This window comes from Otolemur garnettii, unplaced genomic scaffold, assembly GCF_000181295.1.
Source record: "Otolemur garnettii isolate 467f Iridium unplaced genomic scaffold, OtoGar3 scaffold00119, whole genome shotgun sequence".
NCBI classification, from domain to species: Eukaryota; Metazoa; Chordata; class Mammalia; order Primates; family Galagidae; genus Otolemur; species Otolemur garnettii.
In genome coordinates, this window is record NW_003852514.1 from 1,873,699 (window position 1) to 1,896,496 (window position 22,798).

At 36.2% G+C, this 22,798-nt stretch overlaps 1 protein-coding gene and 1 pseudogene across 2 annotated transcripts in view; one reads left to right on the forward strand and one right to left on the reverse strand.

The window, feature by feature from the left end:
- Positions 1 to 22,798, forward strand: part of SUGCT (succinyl-CoA:glutarate-CoA transferase) — a 771,296-nt gene that overhangs the window by 253,900 nt on the left and 494,598 nt on the right. The gene's annotated exons all lie outside the window — the stretch shown is intronic.
- LOC105887777 lies at positions 13,542 to 14,632 on the reverse strand (annotated as a pseudogene).

The following is a 22,798-nucleotide window of genomic DNA, read 5'->3' on the forward strand; positions in this document are numbered from 1 at the left end:
CTCTGACCTCTTATTTTTGAGATTTTACCTTATCTTTCCTTTTTTCAAGAGAGTGAAATATTTGCTATGGCTTAGCTTCCATTTGTTTTTCTATTTCCTGTGGGCTGAGAGAGAGGAGAAAGTGATAAGACAGAAAGGGTAGCTAATTTGGAGATGTGAATTGGCACAGTTCATGGATTCAGTCTGGGCTGTTGCATTTTTTCTTTTTGCTAAAATGCCAGAATATTAAAGGAGCATATGGAATTCCTGAGGAGGGTATAAGTTTTTTATTTTTAGCATAAGTGTGTATATTTACTCTTATTCAGCATAAGTATGTTATATTTAATTTTAATAGTTTCTTTTTAATAGAGAAAAATTAGCTCTTTTTCAAGAGAGTGAAATATTTTCACTTCTGTTTTTTTAGCACTTTCCTTTTTCCCCAACAACTGTTTCTAAACCCTTTCATTTCAAGGTGGAAAAGATGTTTACTAAATATGTGACTTTTGATAAATATATATTTTCTAGGGCACCAGTTCAATTTCTTATTTGTTTTATAGTGTTTTCCCTGAGGATTCTAATTAATGTTTTAATGTATAACAATCTAGAGTTAATAGCAACTCAATTTTAATATTATATAAAATCTTCACTCCTACAACTTCATTCCATCTTCTTTCCTTTATGCTGTGATTATCATACAGGTTATATCTTATATCTTTATATGTGTATGTCCATCAGTGAAGACTTATTTTTATGCTTATACATATGTTTATGCATTTACCTTTTAAATCAGATTGAGGACAAAAGAATTAGAAACAAAAATATGTTTATATTTACTTATGTAATTATCTTACTGTTACTTCTTTATGTGATTTCATTTGCTGTTCGGTGTCCTTTCATTCAGCGTGAGGGACTCTGTTTAGCTTTTCTTATAGAGCAAGTTTACTTGTGATGAATTCTCTCATTTTATTTATTTTTATTTATTTATTTTTTTGAGACAGAGCCTCAAGCTATCCCCCTGGGTAGAGTACCGTGGCTTCACAGCTCACAGCTACCTCCAATTCCTGAGTTCAAGCAAGTCTCCTACCTCAGCCTCCCAAGTAGCTGGGACCACAGGCGCCTGCCACAGCGCCCAGCTATTTTTTGGTTGCAGCCGTCGTTGTTGTTTGGCAGGTCCAGGCTGGATTCGAACCTGCCACCTTAGGTGTATGTGGCTGGTGCCTTAGCCACTTGAGCCACAGGCGCCGAGCCGAATTCTCTCATTTTAAAATCTTAATTTTTTTTCATTTATAAAGAACATTTTTCCAGGTATAAGATTCTTGGTTGACTTTTTTCATTTACAAAGAATATTTTATCAGGTGTAGGATTTTGGGTTGACTTTTATTTTTCTTTTACACTTTTATATGATGTGTCATCTTACCCTCTCCTGGCTTCCATGGTTTCTTAACAGGAATCAGTTGTTAATATTATTGAAGGTCTGTTGTATATAATTAATTGTCTCTCTCCTACTGTTTTCAGAATTATTTGTCTTTGGTTTTGAATGTTTGGTCTAGATGTTTGTCTAGATTTTGATTGTTTGTCTAGGTGTAGATTCTTTGAGTTTACTCAACTTGGAGCGTATTGTGCTTCTTAGATGTACAGGTATTTTTTCCGTCAAATACAAGACATATTGGGCTATCATCAAATACAAGACATATTGGGCTATCATTTCCCTATCATATTTAATATTCTTTATGTTCTCTTCTTCTTCCCCCTCCTCTTCTCTTCCTTCTCTTCTTCGTTCTCCTTTTCTCCTCTCCTGTCCTTTTGGAACTCCCATTATGCAAATGTAGGTACTTTTGACTGTGTTCCACAGGTTTCTGATTGTCCGTTACAATCTTTCTTCATTCTTTTTTTTCCTGCTATTCAGACTCAATTGACCTTCATTCAAGTTTGCAGACTGTGTCTTCTGTCATCTCAAATCTATTGAGACCTTTTAGTGAATTTTAAATTTCAGCTATATTACTTTTCAACTCCAGATTTTCTTCTTCCTTCTAGTTATGATTTCTGTCTCCTTACTGATATTCTTTATTTGATAAGATGTCTTTCTCATACTCCCTTAGTTCTCTTTACGTGGTTTTCTTTAGTTCTTTGAAGGTATTTTAAATAGCTGATTTAAAAATCTTTGTAGAATGATGAATGGTGGCCCCAAAGATATGTCCATGTATTATTTTTTGGGAGCCTGTCTTATATGAAAAAAGAGTAACTATTGCCTCATATGGCAAATAGGTGATTAAGTTAAGGATTTTGAGTGGTAGAGATTATTCTGGATTATCTGTGCATAAATATGTGCATCCTTACAAGACAGAAGGAAAGGAAGTGTTGAGGCACATAGAAATGGAAGAGGTAAAGTGGAGGCAGAGATTAGTGTGATATAGCCTCAAGGCACAGAATGCTGGCAACCATCAGATTTGAAAGGACAAGGAATACTACCTTCCCTAGGACTTCTGGAAGAAGCCTGGCCCTGCCAACACCTTGTTTTAAACTTCTGGTCTCCAGAACTATGAGAGAATAAATTCCTGTTATTTTAAGCCACAAAGTCTGTGGTAATTTGTTATGGCAACCCTAGAAAACTAATGCAGGCTTCAACTAAATTTTGTCTGGTAAGTACAAGTCTGGTCTTCCTCAGCAACAGTTTTTTTTGACTGCATTTTTTTTTTCCTGTTTAAGCCCCATACTTCCTTGGGGTTTTTACATGTTTTGTAATTTTGTGTTGGGTGGAACATTGGACTTTTTTGGGGGGGGGGGCAGAGTTTCACTCTGTGCCCTGGGTATAGTGGTATGGTGTCATAGCTCACAGAAACCTCAAACTCCTGGGCTCAAGTGATCCTCTTGCCTCAGCTTCAAGAGTAGCTGGAGTTGCGTGTACCACAATGGCCAGCTAGAATTTTTTTTTTTATTTTTAAAATTTCATTAGAAATGGGGTCTCACTCTTGTATAGGTTGGTCTCGAACTCCTGTGCTCAAGGAATTCACCTACCTTGGCCTCCCATTGTGCTAAGATTACAGGCATGAGCCACGGTGCCCTGCATGAATATTGGACATTTTAAATAATATATCATGTGGCAACTCTGGAAATCAGATTCTTGCCCTGCTCCAGGATTTGTTGCTATTTGTTGTTGGTTTTGTCTAATCATTTTTTTGAACTAAATCTATAAAGATTGTATTCTTTGTGGTCTGTGACCACTAAAGTCTCTTCTTAGTTAGCTTTGTGATCAATTAATGATCTGAGAGAGATTTCCTTAAGTGCCTGGAATCAGTAAGTCTCTAAGTCTTTGCTTGAGGGCCCTGTGTGTGTTCTGCACTGTGCATTCCACACTCAGCCAGACTATTGATAATTCTGCCTTAGTCTTTGTCTCTTTTTTCCATAGAGCTTCAAGGTCAGTCAGAGGTAAGAATTTTGGGCCTTATCAGTTTTTTTCTGAGCTGGTGAGCAGCTTTGGGCATGCAAACACTGGCCTTTCAGGTTCCTAGGAATATGTTGGGGGCTTTTTAAAGCTCCTTATAGAGTCCAGGGGTTCTCAACCTTCCTAATGCCATGATGTATTTTCATTGTTACAAAGGAGTCGCAACTCACAAGTTGAGAACTGCTGTGACATTTCACTCCCAAATTTCCCTTGGTAAACTTTTTGTTTAGTTTCTTCTTTGCCCAAACTTACTCATTGCCTCAGGTAGCTGAAAATGTCTCCAAGGAGATAGTTGTTCACATTGGGGGAGCTATGAGTTAGGTCAAATAAGGGGAAACCATGCAAGTGGGTTCTTGTATGTCAGCCAAATATATGACAGTTCTCTGTTTGGGGGGATTTGAAAGAGTTGTAATACAATTCTGAATCCTCTAGTGACTGCTAGATAGCTGATTTTCACTGTGATTGCAGGCTTTTGGTTTTCAAGGCTACTGTGGAGCTTGGGATAGGAACATGGGAATAGGGCAAGCTAAAATGCCATAGAATTATTCTCACAGTTCAGCTATTTTTCTTAAATATATGCTCTTTGGCTTACTGTGAGACTTCAGTCACTTTCCAGAGTTCTTAAAAAGTGGTTATTGGGTTGTTTCCACATCTTCGCAGTAGTGAATTGGGCTGCTATAAACATTTGAGTGCATATGTCTTTATGGTGAAATGACTTTTTTCCTTTTGGGTAGATACCTAGTAATGTGATTGCAGGTTCACATTACTGCATTACTGGAAGGTCTACTTTTAATTCTTTTTTTTTTTTTTTTTTGAGACGGAGCCTCAAGCTATCCCCCTGGGTAGAGTGCCATGGCACCACACTCACAGCAACCTCCAACTCCTGGGCTCAAGCGAGTCTCCTGCCTCAGCCTCCCAAGTAGCTGGGACTACAGGCGCCTGCTACAACGCCTGGCCATTTTTTTGGTTGCCGCCATCATTGTTGTTTGGCGGGCCTGGGCTGGGGATTTGAACCTGCCACCTTAGGTGTATGTGGCTGGTGCCTTAGCCGCTTGAGCCACAGGCGCCGAGCCCTACTTTTAATTCTTTTAGGACTCTCCATACTTCTTTCCATAAAGGAGGTACTAGTTTGCAGTCCCACCAACAGTGCAGCAGTGTTCCCTTCTCTCCACACCCACACTAGCATCTGCTGTTTTGGTACCATGTTATATACGGCATTCTCACTGGGTTTAGGTGATATTTCAAAGTGGTTTTAATTTGTATTTCTCAAATAATTAGAGATGATGAGCATTTTTTCATGAGTTTTTTGATCATTCATTTGTCTTGATGAAAAAAGAAAAGATGCCTTTTGCCCAGATTTTAATGGGATTGTTTGCTCTTCTCTTGTTGATTTGCTTGAATTCTTGGTAGATTCTAGTTATTAACCCTTTGTTATATTCATAGCATGGAAATATCTTCTTGCATTCTGAAGGTTGTCTCTTTACTTTGTTGATTATATCCATGGCTGTGCAGAAACTTTTAATTTGATCAGGTCCCATTTATTTATTTTTGTTGTTGCTGCAGTTGCCTTTGGAGTCGTCTTCATAAATTCTTTCCCAACATTGATATTGCTAAGGATCTTTTCTACCTTTTCTTCTGGATGTTTTATAGTTTTGTGTCTTAGGTTTAACTCTTATGTCCATCATTAGTTAATTTTTGTCAGTGGCAAGAAGTGTGGGTCCAGTTTCAGCCTTTTACATGTGGCAAACCAGTTCTCCCAGCACCATTTATTAAATAGGGAATCTTTTTTCTAATGTATGCTTTTGTTTGCTTTGTCAAAAATCAGATGGTTTTATGATTTCCTTTGACACATGATTGGATTAATAAATGATGGTATAAGTATATCATGGAATACTATTTAGCCATAAAAAGATGGAGATTTTGTATCCTTTGTTACAACTTGGATTGATTTAAGAACACTCTCCTGAGTAAAATATCACAGGAATGGGAAGATTGGCATCACGTGTATTCAGTACTAATTTGCAACTTGTAGATTAATAAAAATGTACTCACATGAGAGAAAAAAACAGATGAATCCAGGAAGGTGGGAGGAGGGCCTGGGGGTTGGCAGGTTCCTTTCCAACAGTTTGTGGGTGTATGGCACACTTAATATTTGAGAGACATAGCTACAACTCAGACTTAGCTTTACAAATGTAAGCAATGTGGCTTAATTATATATATTCTCATATTAGCTGGAAATTAAGGGAAAAAAACCATTAAAAAACCAAAACTTAATGCAAAGTTACATAATCAAAACAGTATAGTTCTGGTACAAAACTCAGCATATATTCAGAGACAAAGCTTATATGGGTATTTAATGTATTTTAGAGTGTGTGCTTTCAACCCCATTGCTAAATAATAAATTGATTAATAAATGATACTGATACATAATGCCATAATCTAGCAAAAGTGAAATCTATACTTATAGTCTGCTGTAAAAATAAATGAGTAAAAATGTTAAAATAAAAAAATATTGTTTCCATTGTCATTTGTCTCAAGATATTTTTTATTTCCCTTTTGATATCTTTTTTAACCTATTAGTTGTTTAGGTGCATGCTATTTAATTTTCATATTTGTTAATTTTTCAAGCCTTCTTGTGTTATTGTTGTCAAGTTTCATAGCATTGTGATCAGAAACAATATTAGATATGGGGTCAGTCTTCTTGAACATGCTAGGAATTGTTTTCTTGTTCTGACCTAACTTATGATCTATCCAGGAGAACATTCAATACATATTAGGAAAGAATATATATTCTGTTGTATTAGGTGGAAACTTCTATGTATGTCTTCTAGGTGCATTTTGTGTAAAGTACAGTTTAAATCCACTATTTCTTTTTTAGTTTTGTTGAACATGGGGTATTAAAGTCCCATTTATGTTCATTAAATATTTGTTCAAAATATTTTGAAATATTATGTTCTAAATATTTGATTTATACATTTAGATGTTCCAGTGTTGGATGCATATGTATTTATAATTGTTATTTCCTCTTGATAAATTTACTCTTTTATCGTTAAATAATAACCATCTTTGTCTCTGGCAAAAAAAATGCTATTGACTATTTTTGCCAATGTTATGATTGTTTTGTGGAAGACACGAGTTCTAGAAGTTTTCATGCTTCTATTCTTATTGATGTCACTTCAACACGGCTTTTTAACTTTGTGCAGTGTTAACAAAAACAAACTAACAAATAAACTCTGTAAAATAACTTAAAGAGGTTCATTTTGAGCCAATGTGAGTGACTGTGGCCCAGGGATACCTATTGTCAAGAGTTCCTGAGAAAGTACACCTAAGGCAGTTGGGTTACCGTTTGGTTTTACATATGTCAGGGAGACAAGAATTGCAGGTTAATTAATAAGTAAACTATACATTGGTTTGTCCTGAAAAGGTGACATACATTGAAGTGGGTCTTACAAGATATAGGTGGATTTAAAGAGTCTTTAACTGGCGATTGGTTGAGGGTGTTCATCTTTGTCTAACAATTTGGAGTTGGGGAAAGAATAAAGATCTGTTTAACTAGATTTTATGGATTGTGAGGTGTGTCTTAACTCTTGGCTGGCATGGCCTTAAGTCTTGGTTATAATTTGGTATCTTAGTGCACAGAGTGTGTTTTGTCAGTCTTATCATCTTTATTTTGACATAAATGCTGGTCAGTTGTGTCTAACCTGTAGAAGAGAGAGAGTATTATAATAAGGCTTGTTCACCTCCCTTCCTTCCTCTCATTGTGATGAACTCAGTTTTAGGATTTTTGGGGTCCTGTTGGCCAAAGGGTGTCCATTTAGTGGATGGAGAAGTTAGAATTTTCCTGTTAGTTTACAGCACCCTCCCTTTAAACCAAGGAATACACACATGGCAAATCCTTTGAGTCACTGTTGTATTTATGGTTTATTTATGAAGGGCAAGTGTTCTGCTTTGGAGTGTCATTAATTGCTTTTTTTGGGGGGTTATGTCCCATCCACTAGATTCTACTCCCTTCTGAATTGAGGAATACTGGTAAAATATTGAAAATTTTCTAGATTCAATTTTTCTCACCTCTATAGCCCTTTTTAATGGTCGTGAAAGGAACTGAACATTGATAGCAGAAATCTTCACTCTTTCCTCTGGTTGGCACTTGTCAAAATTTGTGATATAGATTGCTATGTTCCTTAGTTTTAGTGCTGCTGGTGCGTTTTGATTTTTCCTCTTTATATTTACTTTGTTATGTTTTGGAGGTAGAGGTTTTGTAATTCTGTTTTTTCTTTTTATTGTCTCTTCCTGAAATAATACAAGATTATGTACTATAAAATAAATAGCAATTGTCTATCAAATGAAAACTTTGTTTTCAAAATATAAAATATGTTGCTTTTTTCTTTCTGGCTATAGTTGCTAAGGCCATTTTCTTACTGTGACCCTACCTAGTTTGTTATACTGAAACAGTACCATCTACATGTCATATTAATATCTATTCTCAGTAGCAGTAGAATGTGTTGAGAATAATGAGAAATAGAATCCATTTTGTTTAATCTCTTCAGAATCATCAAGAGTCATTTGATTCTTTAAGAGTCAACTTGATTCTTAGAGTAGTATTATGGTAAAGCTCTGTATGACACTGAATATGGCTACATAAGTAATAGAAAAATTAGTTGTAGTAATAATAGTTGTAATAATAATGGTATCAATAAGAAACTTTTAATAATAATAAAATTGTATTTTTAGCTTACTTGTATAGGAATATTATAAGGAAGATGTGCTACATAGATGTTTTTGCATAAGTATTACAGTACTTTGTTCTTTTGTTAATGTGGGTAAGATATCCCTATGAGGCCTTTAAAATTTTACATTCTTTTTAAAGCTCTATTTTGTTTTTGTAAAGAAAAAAATTCTTAATCTATTGACTGGTTGTTTAGAAAAAAATTATAAAGTTTGATATCTTCAAAATTTTCATGATAAGATTATTTTCATGTCTCAGAAGATACCCTAGATCCAATGGTGTTATGCTATTGTGAATGTCATAAAACTTATCACATTACTAAGGAATATATTGGCAAGTCCACATCATGCCATTTCTCATCCTCTTTTTTTCTTTCTCATGGCACCAAAATCCTAGGTATTAGAAAATCTCTCACATACACATATCTCTCCTAAAACCAAATAACTATATACCATTTGGAAAGATATGTGAACAAATGTGTGGTCTTTTTTCATATCTATTATTTTGCTTTTATATTTATTTATTTATTTTTGTTAGACAATCATTTCAGAAGGAGTGGATACTCCCTTACTCATTCAATACACCATATCAAATGCTGATGAGAAAATGTGGTGCCTACCATCAAGGAGTGTGTGTGTGTATAACTCAAGGAATTTCCTAAGTGTGGTAAATAAGATATGTGGATTCTTACTTAACAGTGGCGTTTTATTTTTCAAAAAATATCCATAATGTTAAAAAAATAGTCACTGCTCTTTAGTACATTTATTTTCATATGTCCCTGTATAGCCCATTCTAAGAGATTTATGGGCATGTGGCTTTTCTGATAGACTGAATAAGTTTTTCAAAATCTTGCATAATCTAGTGACTTTCAGAAGTTTATGTTATCAGGAATAGAATTTTATTGCTTATAGGTTTACTTTTCACACATTTAGACATGTGACTAAAAAAAGGGAAAAGCTATTTTCAATTGGAAGTGAGTTTAGCTCATCTTACATAGTCCCTTGAGAGAACATCAGTCTCAAGGATTTGGCACTTCCACCCACTTTATGGGAGAGGAAGAGGTCATGGGTCACTGCTTGCAGTCAATTTCTCCTTTTTATTAAAGGGAATACTCCCCAAGTGTACAGAAAGGAGGACATGAAAGAAGATAGAAAGCTTTGGCTTTGTGGTCTATGCTCTTACCTTTAACCTAGGAATGTAGTCGTAACTATAATGTCTTATGTTTAGGAAGGACCTATAAAGGAAAAAAATGGAATAGCCTGTTAAAGCAAATGTATTTGTCTTAAATAGAAAAGAGCTGAAATAAAACAAAAGAGAAAATTTAGATTGCATTCTTATGAATAAGTTTATCAGACATGATATTCTTTGAATACTTAAACGGTGATGATTTCAGTTTAGGTACTTTGAAACTTTTAACAATTTGAAGTTGTGACATGATTTAGCTTGTGTTCATCATCTCTGGAAAATATTTAAATGATGAAACATGTGGTAATAGAGATAATACTTAGAGAAATAATGAAAAAAGTCTCTGCTTTGTAAGATCTCATATTTTAAGATAGGTTACATTCATTTACTCATTTTTATTGAATGTACAAGGAGATGCATGTGATTATTTAATAATCACATAAATAAATAGAAATTTAAGTTTTCTAAGTCCTGCAAAATTGAGATTTACATTGCTGTGAGAATACTACATGGAGGGATTTGATGTTATCATGGTCGTTAGGGAAATTTATCTGTGGAAGTAGGAATGAGTTGAGCTCTGAAGAAAGACTAAGATTTATTGGGCAAAGGGTAGAGGAGATTTTGTTTCTTCTGCTTGAAATTATCTATATATTTCATATAATACAATATATGTACATATTAGTAATGGCCTGAGAGATTAGCTCTAGTTTATCTCTCTTCTCATATATAGAAACTATAACCCATAAAGTTTAAGTAACTTGCCTATGTTTTATAGCTATCTTGTGAGAAAAATTAAATGAGGACTCAGGTTTTATAATTAAATGCCATTTCCATTAGGCCAGGTTTAAGACATAAAAACAACAGAACAAAGATGCACTTAACCTTCTATTCATTATATTCATTCATCTATAGGATGAGTTATAAAGTACCTACTATGTAGAAGATCCTGTGATACTTGATGTAAAAGATATAGCGGTAAGTGATATGTAGCATTTGCTCTTAGGGAACTTAATATCTTTTGGGAAAAATAAAGCATACATAATCTGAATTTATAGAGTACAGTGATATGCATCAACAGAAAAATACAGATAAAATGTTTGAAGTGAGCTACAGAAGAGATTATGTCCGTTTGTTATAAGTTTGTGATGGCTTCCTAGAGGAAATGACAATTGAATATGAAAATGAAAGACATTTTGTACAGAAAGGACTGGATCCTGCAAAGGCAAGGATGTTGTCCGGGCCTCAGCAGGTAGTTTTCCCTAGATGGCACTAAAATGTGTGAAAGGAGGAATAGTGGGAAATAAATTTAGGATATGATTTGAGGCTTGATTATGAATAAGTTCTACATATAAGGTAGAACTTAATTTTGTTATAAAAAGAGGAACAAACTAATAATAGTTGTAGGTCAACACTAAGTACACTAAGTGGGTAGAGAGGATAAAGAAAGGTTGAATATATAGTTACTTTATGGGGTGCTGAGGATACAAAGACGAATATATGCAATTTAGGAAGTAAGAGTGATGGATAAAATATGAAGAAAGACAGATGCAAGACAAATCGCGCCCTGGGTGGGATAAAGAGAAACCATTAGTTCTCTGGTTAAGAGTTTGGAAGGGCTGCATAGGTAGGTGGATTTTAGGTGCTGTTAATCTCTACCTGTTTTGTTTGCCCAAATGACAGGTTCCCTATAAATGAATCATAGTGCCACCACTATGCCATGCTTCCTGTAGCTCATACAACTGCCCTGACTCCCTCAGTCATTCATTCGATAAGGCCCTGTAGAGAGCCTACTGTGTACTAGGTACTATATTAGGTGCTAACTCTATTGATAAGCAAAGCTAGACAGTTTTTCTGTCTTCACCTGTGTAATCTGGCAGGAAAGATGTGTGGAACAGGTAATTAAGATAAGCTTTGATTAGTGTTAATGATAGTGTGGTATGGAAGATAAAACCGGGACTCTCATCAATGATTATAACATTGTATGATCTAATAATTTTAACTTGGCACTGCCAGAGTCATTGATGGCTACTAGGAATACTCCATGTTAAATCTAAAATTCATGAAATCTTTTTACTTGAGAGGGATGGAGAAAAGGAAGATTCATGGCCTAGAATTACAGAGTTTGGTGTTCAAGGGTGGAGTCCATGGAAAGTCCTGGCTGAAATTCTGTCATTACTTATTGGTTGGGTGATCTGTGTAAGCAAATTAATGTCACTACTCTCAGCTTCTTCAACTGTAAAATGAGGAAAATTTTATTGTTGTAAGATGGAAATGAGATCAGTTTTATAGCATAGTGCCTGACACATAGTCTGTGTTCAATGAGTGATTTCTTTTAAAAAAGGAATAGAAGAATGATATTTAGTGTCCTTATCTTTATATAGAATTTTCATCGCATCTTCAGTAACGGTTGCCTCTTAGAAAGAAATCTGACTCCTTAAGATGCTTCCCTCATACTCAGAAAAGATCATGTTTCCCCTTCTTTCTTTTTAGCAGAGTTATAAGCATTAATTAGATTAATCAGATTAATCAAAGATCACATAATTTTTTTCATCTCTAGGGAAAATGGTATATAGGTATTATTTTCTTCCTTTATTCAAATCTATTTTTATACTAAAGATGAAATGCTTCAATTCTCTTGCTAATTCTGTTTTTTTTTTTAAAGCATGGGACTATTCATTTATCTTTTATGGTGATGTGTGGACACATCTTATGAAGCCAGTGATTTGTGTCACTTTATATAGCATTACAAAAGTCCTTTCTTGCCAATGTTGTTGTGACATGTTAACAGTTGTTAGATGTTATTGATGCATATACAGATGCTTAAGCATATTTTATTGATTATAAATAAAATAGCTTAAAAATAAAACTTTAAAAATGTAATTACTGCTGCCAGTTATACACAAAAAAGTAGGAATAAAGCAGTATGGGGTATTTCTTTGGCAATAGAGGATGGTGTGGTTTCTTCTTCATTGCACTAGGACTTACTCAATTTGGATATTTGGAAAGCTGTCTTCAGAACCATTGTAGTACAAAATGCCAGTGCAGTGCATGCTCAGGAGTGCAAAGAAGAAAGAACAAGAGCTGAACATGCTTTCAGAAAGTCCTTGATACTAACTCAAACTGAAATATCTTTTAAGGGCTTTTTAGTCTTCTCAGTAAGCTCTAGTGTGCAAGAATTGTCTTATGTATTTTTTTTTTTAAATGAACCTAAGTGCAACTTTAAGGTACCATCCAATAAAATATAACCTGCCTAAAGGGAATTTGATTTTGGTCATAATGAGGTTCCCTTTCTCACTAAGTTGTGGGGCTGAAGGCCTGGGGTGGTGCTAGAACAAAGTATTCAGGAGGGACTCATGGGCCCTTTATTTATTTATTCATTGTGGAAAAATCTTTATTTGAAGAAAAAAATTTAGTTAACAAAAAAATAAAATTAACAAGTTTCACTTAGCAAAATACACCCCAGAGGAAATCATAGTACAAAGAAAGTTTTAAGTCAAGGCTTCACCAATTCCTACAGTATTAGTATTGTGTCTCAATTCTCAAAACTAATTCTTAAAGTGCGGCACCTGTGGCTCAGTGGGTAGGGCCAGCTCCACATACTGAGGGTGGCAGGTTCAAATCTGGTCCAGCCAAATTTCAACAAAAAAATAGCTGGGCATTGTGGTGGGCACCTGTAGTCCTAGTTACTCGGGAGGCTGAGGCAAGAGAATTGCCGAAGCCTAGGAGTTGGAGGTTGCTGTGAGCTGTGTGACGTCACAGCACTCTCCCGAGGGCAATAAAGTGAAACTCTGTCCCTATAAAAAATACCAAAACCAAAAACAAAAAAACTAACTCTTAAATAGCTTAAACATAACCTAAAAGATTTTAAATGAAAATCAACTAGAATGAACATGGGAAATATTTCTTTTTGAATCAGGGAGCTAGCACCTTTGAGTTTTCCATAAAAGCACAATCTGTCCAGTGTGTTCACTGTGATGCGGTGGCAAAAGGTCCATATTTAACATACTTAAACTACTTACACTCAGGTAACATCACTCTAAAGTATACTACCAAAATGTTAGTTGGGAAAAGCTGAAAATAGTTTTAGTTTACTGAGTATCACATGCTAGAAGAAAAGTTTGCTTGAGAAAACACTGAAGAGGTAATTTTTTTAAATCCAGATTCCACAAATTCATGGTGAGGAATGAGTCCCCACAGCTTCCTTTACAGTTATAACTGCTCTTCATTGCTTGTTGGCTGCCTGTGAAAATTTGATTGAAAAAACTTAAATGTTCCTACAAAACTAGTCGTACCCACCCATGCTGTTCTGCCTGCTGTAACCAGCCCTATAGCAGCTGCTCACTGCCTAGCTCTCTAGCCCATTGTAAGTGGCCCAGGCTGCTGACACCCCCATGCCTTGCATCACCTGGCTGCTGTATGCCCCACTGCTGGCCCCTGTTGTTGAATTCAAGAAGAGCTCTATGTATCTGTGCTGCATGTTAGCCCTGTCTTTGTACATTGCCACCACAGCCTCTTTGTGAGTGGCAAACTCTACATCTGCTTTGCCAGTCACTCTTCCATTTGGGCCAGTCTCCATATGCACTCTCACAGGGTTGAGTGGAGAGAAGTTGTAAATGTCATTCTCAGTCGCTTTGTACGGCAGCCCCCTCATGTGGTGCAGTGCCCAGTGGTGCTCTGTTCTGCGAACTCACCATCTCCATATCTGCGGTCATACATCCCAGAGAGACAGTAGCTGAGGTCTCTCCCAAATAGGTAGGTCAGTGGTGAAGATATAGCTGTCGCTGAGGCCTGTGTATTCTTTGTAGCCACTGTAGCCTGCACTGTAGGCACCAGGCCACATCCTATCCAGGCCAGCTTGCTTCATGATGGCAATGTATCTCTTAGCTGTGCCAGGTTGGTCATAGGGCCCTGGCCGCTGCACAGACCTAAACTTTAGAGGGGGATCTGAGTATGACCTAACTTCCTCCTGGCTGCTCTTGAACACTTTACTATATATCTGTGCCCTGTCCTTTCCTTGTGCTTCCTCAGAGCCTACTCAGATAACTCCTGGGAGGCAAATTGCACAAAAGCTTCCCTGTTATTTTGCCCTTGGGGTCCACAGATAACGTGATCCTATTTGTCATGATTTCCAACCATGAGAAGAACTGGACAATTTCTTCCTTTGTGCATCCAAATTGGATTCCTCGAAGATGGACGAAGCCATTGTTGGTGCTGTCAGCACTGTTGGGACCACTGTGCTTCAACATCCAATCCATCTCGGTTCTGTGGGACTTGAACACCTCGATGTATCAGTGTCCCATGCTTTCCCTGTTTTTTTTTTCAGGGCCATATTTTTTTCTTTTTTTTATTAAATGATAGCTGTATACATTAATGCAAACATGGGGTACAGTGTAGTGTTTTCATATACAATTTGAAATACTTTCATCAAGCTGGTTCACATAGATTTCATGTCATTTGCTTAGTCATTGTGTCAAAACATTTATATTCTAGTTCTAGAAAAGTTCATTTGTACCCTTGTTAGACAGATATATAGGTGATCTTTCCAGTCACCCTCCCACCACCCAGCCGCCCTTCTCCCCTCTCCTTTCCCATCCCCTCCCCATATTCTTGGGCTAGAATTAAGTTGTATCTTTCATTTTAGAGCTATAAATTAGTTTCATAAAAGGGCTGCCATTTTTACATCATCTTCTGATTCAAGTTCAACAAAAGCCTCACCATTCTGCTTGCCCTCTCTAGTGTAGTTGAAGTGGACACCTGTGGTCCCGTTATGAATCATGCAGTTGGAGAGGAAGTTCTGCCGTCCTCAATCGAGCAAGACCAGGGTAGGCCATGGAGATTGACCACAAAACCTTTACCTCCCTTAGGACCCAGCATTATGGACACTTGGTAGGGCAGATATCAGACCCCCAAACCTTTACCGCCCTTTGGGCCCAGCATTATGGACACTTTGTAGGGCAGATGTCAGACAACCATGGGCATTGATTTTTTTGAATGTGTGTTTGGCTTAAAGAACTTTTAGAACTTAAAGAACCCCAGGACCAGGGTAGGCCATGGAGATTGACCACAAAACCTTTACCTCCCTTAGAGCCCAGCATTATGGACACTTGGTAGGGCAGATGTCAGACAACCTTAGGCACTGATTTTTTTTTTTTTTATGTGTGTGTGGCTTAAAGAACTTTGGATGCCTTCAGTGGGAGACACTTCCTATAGATAACAAATTGTCTATGGAGTTGAGCAGGACAGATTTCTATTAAGTAGCAAAGCTTACAGCTCAAGATCCTCAAATTCCACCTGAAGCTTAACAATGCAGAGAGCTACGAGGAAGCATCTTTTTATTCTTAACCTTTAGAATAGGAGAGTAACGCACATCCTGGTGCTTGGAGCACACGCGCTGCCACTGAGGAGGAAGAAAAAGCTCATGGCCCTTTAGTTTACTTTCCCATGGGGACTTAACCTCATTTCTGGAGCTCTGCAAGGGGGAAATTTGTGGATTCCTTTGCTTGTAGGTCCCAGCCCATCCTTAAGCTTGGGGCAATCTTTTTCTTTCTCTTGCTGATTATGCCACACCTGTTCCCACCTTCATCCCTTACTTACACCAAGCGCAGTGGCTTCTTTTTGTCTCCATAGTACAAGGCCTTTGGAAAAGTATAGCTAGCAAGGGAGATTCTCTTTAGCTTACTCAGCTTTAGCCTTGAAGAGCAGGGATGCTCTAGGGCAAGGGAGTACAAAAGGTCTGGCAGTCTTCTCAGAAAGTAGGAGTGAGGCAAAATACAGACTACAAATTACTAAATGTGGTTTCAGCCTTTTGGGTTATTCAGTGGTAGCAAAACCAAAAAGCAAATCAATATTTTTTTTTCTTTCTTTTTTTTTTAATTGAATGGTAACTATGTACATTAATGCACTTCTGGGGTGCAAATCAGTATTTTAATAACTTACCCTGCCACCAGAACTTAGATACTATATTTCTCCTAAAAATGAATGATCCTGCTTCCCTTCCGTGGTCTGTTGTCTTTCCTATGAAGAATCACAGCTCTGTAATTCTCAACTGAATAACAGAACACAGAAAACTATAGAACAACTATTTTTCTTGATTTTCTGTGGATACTACTTTCTCATTTTTAATAGAAAAGAAGGAAGTTAATTACATCCAGTGGATGCCTCAGGGCATTAGAATTTATTTTCCTTGCTGAAACCCTGGAATGGTTTGTGCCAATCCTTGTTTTTATGGCCCTGTTGTCCTAGAAAATAATCAGAATTGTGGTATACAGATCTCATCTGTTAAAGGAGAATAATAGCACTTGCCATATAGGGTTGTTAAAGGATGAACAAGATTAATAATGCATGCAAGGTGCCTAGAACATGGGTGAGAACTCAGTGAATACTGTGTAAGGGAATGGTGTTAATGTGTCCAGGCATTATACTAAGTACTTTACATCTTGGTGCTTTTTCACCAATGCTCTTATAAACTTTCCCTAGATAGATACTATTATTCCTGTTTCACAGATGAGGACTGTGAGCCTTTTTTACCTGTCCAAGGAACCACAGACTATGAGTGGACAAGTTGGAAATGCTCACAAGTTTGGAAAGAAGTATTCTCTCCCCAAATGTGGAGCAGAGAGGAGATTGGGCTCATATCATTGTTAAAGGTGTAGTTAGTACTATGCTCGATTTTGTCACCCACATGTCTGCACACTACTTTCAATAGTAAGTAGTGAATGAAGTAAAGATCTAATCAAAATTATCACAATGTTAAGACTGAAAAAATGAATCTTTGTCTGAGACTGTTGAGTATAGAAGGTTACACCTGGAAGGTATTTGTTTGATCTCCTTTACAGGCTGCTGAAAAAATATTCAGTAATTACAGGCATGTAATGAAGAAGCCTTGTGGGTACTTCTGTAATGGGCTGCATTTTATGTTCCTTAGCATAATGAGCAGGTCTATAATACAATGAGGAAATTTTGGCTTTGGAATTGAATTAAATTGTAATACAAGTCATTGGAAGTAACAAAATTGAGAATATTTTAATATTAAAAAAATTAGCAGATATAGAACTTCACATTTTATATCTTCACATCAAGTCTTCGGCAGTGAAATAAAAGCAAGATCTGTTATTTTGGGTGTAGATAATTCATAATAATATAGTTATGCGGGACCTTGTCTTTTCCCAGGAAAAGTCATCCATGGTTCATAGTATTCATGTGTTTGTCAATTAAAAATTAAAAAAAAAATATTTGAGATAGTTCTTTTTTTTGTAAGAAAAACTATTGCTACTCTATCCTTTCATTGGTAAATCATTATGAGACTTTTTCTTGCTATTGTTTTAATATGTATCAAGATGATGTGTTATTTTTGTAAGAAAAGTATTTGTAAGCACTTAAAACACTAACTTAATAAGATAAAATGATAAAATATTTTACAATGATTTCCTTGCTGAAATAAGGCTTTTGAAGATGAGTTATTGAATGCATATGAAAGTCTGACAATTAAGTTTGCAAATTTGCTAGCATGTAGCACTGTACAGAGAGCTCGGAAGGTTTAATAACCTTAGTATATCATTGCCTCACAGTGGTGTTTGTGTTGACATTTGGTGGTATCTTGCTGAGTGATGTTAGTTATTGTTGTGTGTTTTTGTGTGGCATAGTATGAATGTCAGAATGTTAGAGTTTAAATTAGAGCAATGAATAAACATTCATAAATTTCTTGTTAAAACTTGGCAAGAGTGGAAGCGAAATCAAGAACATGTTAGTCCAAGTATTGGACGTGGGATAATGCCATGAAGAAAATGGTAGTGTACACATGGATTAAAATGGTTTCCTGAGGCGAGAGAAAGTGTCACTGATGAAGAGCAGTCAAAGAGGCCAGTAATGAGCAGAACTGATGAGAACATTGCAAAAATTTGCCATGTTGTATGTCAGAATCATCAGCTGACTGTGAAGCATAGTAGACCAAGTAAGCATTGATATAGAAACAGTTAGGAAAATCTTAACTGAAAATCTTGGCTGATAACTAATGGCTTTTGCATCAGGACAATGTACTTGTGGGTACAATGTCTATGAGGGAGTTTTTAGCCAGTAAAGAAATAACTATATTGAAACACCCTCCTTATTCACTGATCTGCCCCCAGTGACTTTTTTTGTTACCCAAAGATAAAGGAATTATTGAATGGAAGACATTTTGATGACATTCAGGACTTCAAGGATAATACAACAATAACTCTGGTGGCCATTCCAGAAAAAGATTTCGAAATTGCTTTGAAGGGTGGATTAGGTAGTGGTGTCAGCGCATAGCTTCCCACGGGGAGTACTTTGAAGGTAACTGTAGTGTGATATTCAGCAATGAAGGTATGTGGCACATTTTCTAGGATGAATTCATTAACTTAATTGTTAGACTTTGTATATCACAGTTTTGTGTTCTGAGTTTAAAATCAATAGCAAATAATAACAACAACTACAGTTCTAATTTGTTGGGTTCTCACACTATGTCATTTTGTATCCTGATACTTTATCTGATTAATTCTCAATGACAAAGCAATAGGGTGAATAAATAATTCTCATTTTACATATGAAGAACTGGGGAATTAAATAAGTTTAATATGATTTTACCCACTGAGAGTTGATGAATAGTGGCACACTGGAGCCAGTTCTCTGGGATATACAGTTCTTTTAACTGCATATACTGATGTAAATAATACAGAAGTGCACAGAATATTATGGATCTACAGAGGTGGACCTTTCACCAAGCCTGAGAGATAAGAGTCTTAAAGTTTATGAATTATTTGAAGGTGTAGAGATGAGTAGAAGGAAGGCTAGGTAGAGGGTTCAGCTACTTATTATCTTACCTGTAATGTACTAAGAGTATTAAGTGGTAATGCCAAAGAGGCAAGGGCTAAATTTTGGAGGAACTCTGTCGAGGAGCTTGAACATTGTCTTGTATGATAAGGAAACACTGATAAGTTCCAGGCATATAACCAGGATGGTAATATTCGTGTTTTACTTTTGAATGGGTAAAGAGATGGTTTTAGGAGACAAAACTGTAGGTAGAAAAACACAGTTTTAGTCTTCCATGTGAAAGATTATGAAGGCTTTGGATTAGGTTAGTAGTAGTAGGAAATCCATTTAAGATGCAAGTGAGATATAAATTTCCAAGACCTAAAGTTGCTTAGTTTTGGACAACTAGGGAGAGAAAGGGAGTAAGCAATAAAGGCCTGCATAATATTTACAACCTATATAAGTGGGTAGATCCTAGACTTACCAATTAAGGTGAAAAATATAAGAAGAGGAATAAAATTAGTGTAAGCAGCAAATAAAATTATTGCAGTTGGGCACATTGGATTTGGCACAGTCAAGTAGTAACAGTCAATAGAAGTTGATGATATGAGCCTGGCATTCTGGGCAGGGAATTGGGGTTTAGGAATCATCATCATCTGTGGTAAGTACAGCTATTAGAGTAACTAAGATCATAGTACTGGTGAGAACAGTGGGCTATAGATGGACCACTGGCTTACCTCGGGTGGTTGAAGAATAAAGAATCTGCCAAAGATGGAATAGGATTTATCAAAAGTCTGATGAAAACAATAGAGTATGGTGTCAGAAACACAGAATTTCTGAAAAATGATAAACAGTGTACAATGCTGTGGAGAGGTGTTAATAAATGGGTTAAATAAGGGTAAAAATGTTCACTAGGAAATGTAGATAACTGGTAACTTTTGTAAGAAGAGATCTAGTAGAATGGTATTGACAAAAACCAGGACACATTAGGCTTAGAAGAAAATATTGTATATGGAATCGAGACAGCAAGTATGGAATCTCTTTTAGTACTTTAGATGATAAAGTTGGGGAGGGGTTGGAGCAGGTAGAATTTAGCAGGTTTCTAGGTTTTGGAAAGGAGGCTACGAGAGGGAGATGTTGATGATACAGGAGAGGATGTGAACAATGAGCAGAACCCAGATGAAGCCCAAAACTGTAGTAAAGAAACAGCTAGAGGTGCATCTTGCATGGGCCTACAGGGCCATTTTCTTTTTTGAATGAAAGGAATGAAGATGGCTGTGCTTGTAGATCACATATAGGTCATATGTATATGCCAGCCCAGTGATAACACCACTGGTTTCAGCTATCTGGAGGAAGAAAGGAGGAGTGACAACTCTTGAAAACGAATATGGTGAGAGATGAAGGGAGTTGTGAAGGTTTTTGAAGTGCTGAAGTTTAGAACAATGAAAAGCAACCAAAGAATTGTTCTAGAGATTGTGTTTTTAGTGACAACAATGCATAAGTTGTGCAGAAATAAGCTGTAAATGGTGGAAGGCCTGGACTTTAATCTTTGACTTTGGGATGTTGGTTATAGATGCTCAGATATGAGTTAAAAGGGAATATTTCCTTTAGACCAGTCATTTTCAAACCTGACTATTCACAGGAGTCATTTGGAGAACTTTTAAAAAACAAGATTTCAGAGTCACCCCTAGAGATTTTGGATTAACTGATCTGTTGTGATACAGACAGGATCATTAATATTTTTAAAGTTACCCAGATCATTAGACTATACAGCCAGTGCTGAGAACCCCTGCTCCAGACTAGTGGTCAACAAATGTTTTAACAAGATCCCCAGGTGATCTGCATGCAGATTCTAGTTTGAGAATCATTTATCTGCTCCTGGTCATATTCTCTCATTCCCATCAATCTCAGAAAGTCAGGAAGCCTCATCATTTCTCCTGTTGTCTCAGTGACCTTTGAATGGAATCTAGAGGGCATTTAAGAGGAAGTTTCTGGTAAGCAGCTATCATCCAGGTGTTCTGAATTGCTTAAATTCAGATAGTCTGGGTTTTGGTCCTAGAAATACAAGCCAAAAGTTGATGTTCTGTTATAAAAACAAGGAGTTTAATGTATATTTTAGTACATGCAGAGGTTCTGTCTTTTTATGGAAGAAGCATACTACAATTATTAAATGCAGGACTAAACTTTTCTTTAAGAAACACCTTGAATTAATTCAATAGCCTCTTAAGGACTTTTTTTTTTTTGAGACCCCATAAGAATTAAACCTACGGGCATGTAAGAGATCGTTTCATCTTTGCTTTGCGAAAGGAAACCATGGAAGAATATTAAATATCTAAAAACTGTCATGTACACTCATAGTGAGACTGTTACTGAAAGAAATGTCCCCCTTTCATGCATTGTACAAATTCAAAAAGGTGAATTACTTAGCAAATAAGACTTGATTCATTTCAGAGAAATTGGAATGGAATGGAACTCAAAATGTTTTATTACAACTCTGCCATGGGAAAGTGAATTTGAACCTTATTTTCATAATTATATAATTTTATATTTTTATAATTTGTGATTTTATATGTATATAATTGTATAATTTGAACCTTGTTTTTATAATCTGTAAAATGAGGATAATGTTTTCTGGACCATTTTTTCCCAGAATAATTGTAAATATTAAATGTATGAGAATGTGCTCTGTAAAGTACTAATTGATATTAAGATATTAAGTCATGCTATTGTGTGTTTACAAGAGCCAGACTAGAACTGTGAATTTCTGGGCTGATAAAACAGCTGCTACAACTGTTTAAAACAATCTATAAGATGAACTGAAGTATTTATTCTGTAAGAATGAAACAATTTCCCTTTATCTCCATTTATTACACTTTAGCTGAGTTACTTTCCATTTGTGTCTGGTAAGAATAAGATTAATAATGAGACTGCAGCAAGAGTAAAATGTTAATCCCCCCAGGATGTGGAGAAAAACCACATGCATACAAATGTGTTTAATATTGATTTCCCCTGTTATTTATTTTGGCTAATTTCCTTTAAACATACATATATGTGTGGATTCAGGCACCTGTTGAAGAGAGTATTAAGCGTTGACTTATTTTGTTCATTCATCTTTTTTTTATTACCTCACTCTTCCTCTTTTGTAAAGTGCGAACCATCATGTCTTTCTTTAAACAGTAATTGGGCAAAGAAAGACAAAAAAGATCACAGGCTCTTAAACTGGTATGCTATCCTTGTATGACCATACGGGAATGACCTCCTCTGACTTTGTACATTTTCTGTCAACAAGTTTGATCTTGCAGAAACTTTAAAATAGGAATACTAAAATGGTATTAAAAAACAATATACAACTGATAGGCCTTACCATAAGAGGCCTTACTATCATGCCATTCTTAACAGTTGAACACTGATAATAGATTACTGAAATGGTTAAAATGCATGCCGAGTGGTCCTTTCCAGCTGTATCTCCCAGTGCACTTCTGTGATGTGTACTTTATGCTCCAGCCAAGCCAGACTGTTTCTCAAAGGAACATGCATTTTTCTGTGGTGGGAGCGTTACTTATAATACTCTATATTTAGAAAGCCCTCTAGCCACCTTTTACTGACAAAACCCCATCCATCCTTCAAAGGTCAGCTCACAAGCCTCCTCATTCACATATCCTTCCTAATCCTGCCAACTAGATGTGATATTTATCTCC